Here is a 3,634-nt window from a genome sequence, read left to right as displayed (position 1 = left end):
GTTTCTTGTGGATTATATTTATAGATATTAATATCTTTAAACTAATATTCATGAGTTAGTCCGTACACACATTAGAATACGCATTAAAAAGCACAAAATACTGTCGAATGAAATTGAAAAAGGCCTAAATAAACAAAAAGATGGTTTAGCGTAACGCAACTGACCCACGAAAAATTGCTGCGAACCAATTTTCGGGGGCCTTCCTGGATTAAATTTTGAGGCTATACACTTAAAGGCAAAATAACAAAAAAAATTGGACCGATCGACACACCTCCAAAAGTCTTCTTTGTGATACACCAAATTTGTTAATTGAATTAGGCATAATTTGATTAAGGTATACATCTGTGTGATGAAGAATACGTAATAAAAACATTGTTTGATGGTACCTCTAAATGATAACCTGATACATGTGTGCTCTGTGTGGGACATCCCGAGGTATTCACCTCACAATGTATGTAGAATACTCGTATCTTAAAATGCAAAATATTGAAAAATACAATTGATGCATGGGTTTAAGTTACCAAAACTGTTGCCTGTCTATATTTATCATTCAAATATTTCATCAAATAGGGGTAGACCTCGGTGTGTTGGTACGGAACAAAGGACCTCTCCATGTGATATAAACCGGTATGTGTGCGTGCGTGCGTGTGTGCGTGCGTGCGTGCGTGTGTGTGTGTGTGTTTGTGTGAGTGCGTGCGTGCGTGCGTGTGTGCGTGCGTGCGTGCGTGCGTGCGTGTGTGTGTGTGCGTGCGTGCGTACTTGCGTGCGTGCGTGCGTGCGTTAGTGAGTGTGTGTGTGTGTGTGTGTGTGTGTGTGTGCGTGCGTGCGTGCGTGCGTGCGTGTGTGTGTGTGAATCCAATAACACATTTGTTTTCGGATGTTTCATGCGTAGCAAAATTTAAAAACAAATTGGCTCTATGCATTTAATGTACTTGGTTTTCGTTTTTGCAATCAACAGTGTAACATGTGGTCACAATAAATAAAACCCATAAATTGTGGGATAAGCAATATGTTTTATGACATTTGTTTATAATGCAATAATTAAGCATATATATGTTTCAATGCTTGTTTAACATTGTTGTTACTCCAGCTTGTTTAATTATAATGTTCGCAAGTGTTTATGTACGTTATAATTTCAAAATACATTATGTTGTCACAACCAAGACTTCCAGTTAAAGGAAGGTTGGTTCTGTTATTAACTTGCGTATACATGGCACGTTAGTGATACTATCTCTTTTTTAATACCAAACGGAATTTATGTTAATTGATGTGCATTTTCATTTAGAAAATCATCTGCTATGGCGACGGGTATTCTAAACGAATGTGCCCAGAGTGATGACACATACACGAATCAGATATTAACGCTAGAGATACCATTTTGGCAGATGACATGCATAGAATTGGCTATAAAATCGAAACACATGGAATTCCTTGACCAGCTAGCAGTCCGCAATCTGTTTGGAACTGTTTGGAATGGAAAACTCGAGGATACAACTACGTTGAAGGTAATCCATTTTATAAAAAACTTGTTTTTAATTATTAACGAAGTTAATGTATTTGTTCTCAAACCATAAAGCACATTTTTAAATAGCCCGTATATAGTTAAGGTAATTTCCTATTACCATCTAAAAAAATGCACTTACACCAATCGAGTGCATAAGAAAAATAGAGTTTTTACGTTCTGATTTTTAAAATTCTTTCCCAAAGATTATTAGTGCATAGTATTCACATACATGTTGCTTAAGAAATCATGTAATATGAAAAGTAGTTCAACTAATGCTAAGCGCGTTTATGTTTGCGATTGTGGTTAAAACTACATTTGTTAAAATATTTAATCATCATGTGACATTGATATTGTCGTGCTTGTAAACATACCTTGTTAACAGAATCACAATAAAAAAATAAAAGTTAGTTTTCAAACATCACATCGCATACTACAAACAAACCAAATTTTCGGTAAATATGTATTTAAATTGGCCTCGGGCGATGCGTTTAAGTGTAATACCAATTAAAGACGCTTCACATATGTCCAAGTAAGATTTCTAGCGATATTTTTACACTTATCTGCCTTGAAAAGATCCTCTACGTGTATCGTCCTTACTAGACGCAATATTAAAGAAGTTCAATAATTATGCTCCTAAACCTGTTTGGAAATACAAAGAAAAACGATGGCGTGATGTTTTCGATGAGATCAATACACATATAATATATAAATACACATGAACAAAAACGTTTAAGAAATTAAATGTAGTAACATTATTAGCCACGACAGATATGTGAGTATGTATGAATTTCTTGTGTAAACTATGTTAATGTATTCGCTTATTGTATATGTTTATAAGAACAACCATTGCTTTATTAGCATCCGATATTGTTGCATCTGATTCTGAATTTATTATGATAATTAAATATGTTTATGCTTTGCTATTTCAGTTTTTCTCTTGTTTAATGTGTCCAGCGTTATCGCTAAAACTATTCAATTACAAAACGGACAAAAGTACGACCCACGACAACCCAGGCGAACAACCAGCACCGAAAAAGATCTGTGCAAACCTTGGCAAGATCAAGGACTTCTTACAAGCTCCAAAAACAAAACTTGCGTATAATTTGGTATGCATATTTACACTATTACAAGTAGTTATACTTCATGCACTATTGTGGACTCACATTATCTAAACCTGCTTTCAATTATTAAGAATTGTTTAGTGCTGGTTATGGATAAGGCGATTTTTTTTGCAACGATAACTTATTACAAACATATGACCCTCTTTCATTTTCCATTATAAACTATACATGAACATAAATTTATAAAGACAATAATTTGTAATGGCAATAGACCTTGTGTCTATTATCAATTGTATCTAATACCTTGTTGATCAACAGATATCGTATGTGATGTTTCTGAGCCTTTTCGCGTACGTACTGCTGTTTGATCTCGCATCAACGATCTCGAACTTGGAATATGTATTGATGACATGGGTATTGGCTATACTGGGAGAAGAAATAAGACAGGTAAATAATAGAATAGAAAACACAAATACAATGGGTATGTGTAAAAAAAGAAAATACAAGTAGAATATTTGACAACCCCATTACTCGGTAATTTGTGTTGTGTGAGGTAATTTCCAACATGATAGTTTCGATACATAACATAAACCACCAGAGCGATAACCCGATTTGTTTCACTTCAAATCTGCGAAGAATATGTTGTTTTGCTGCTCTATATTATACTTACATTATTTTCATTTCACAATTGTTTTTTTCGCACGTCAATACACGAGAAATATACAATATGAAAAAGTGAAACTCCAGAAGCTGCATAATAGAAAACAATCGCCAAATGCCTAAACGTTGTTTTCAAAGCATAAGAAAAAACCGACGTTATGATTTATTTCAAAATAGTCTATATTTTATAGTATACGTTATATTTGAAAAATTTAGCCTTGATCTTGGGGAATTATGTACCGAATACAAAAGAACGTTTCAGAAAAATACGATAATAGAATACTGGAAACAAGTTTTTAATGAATGGTTAATTATCTCACATCGCATTAGTGCTTTTAAAACATTATGACTACTCATGGGACACAACATTCAAACACGTACGCGTATAACTTGTTAATAGTTTAAGGCA

General features: G+C 34.0%; 1 protein-coding gene across 1 annotated transcript in view; it reads right to left on the bottom strand.

Annotated features, from left to right (window-relative positions):
- LOC127839937 (zinc phosphodiesterase ELAC protein 2 homolog) overlaps nucleotides 1–3,634 on the bottom strand; it is a 424,675-nt gene that overhangs the window by 277,353 nt on the left and 143,688 nt on the right. The gene's annotated exons all lie outside the window — the stretch shown is intronic.

Source organism: Dreissena polymorpha, chromosome 7, assembly GCF_020536995.1.
Source record: "Dreissena polymorpha isolate Duluth1 chromosome 7, UMN_Dpol_1.0, whole genome shotgun sequence".
NCBI classification, from domain to species: Eukaryota; Metazoa; Mollusca; class Bivalvia; order Myida; family Dreissenidae; genus Dreissena; species Dreissena polymorpha.
Note: the sequence above shows the minus strand (reverse complement) of the source record. Positions and strands in the feature narration are given on the sequence as shown.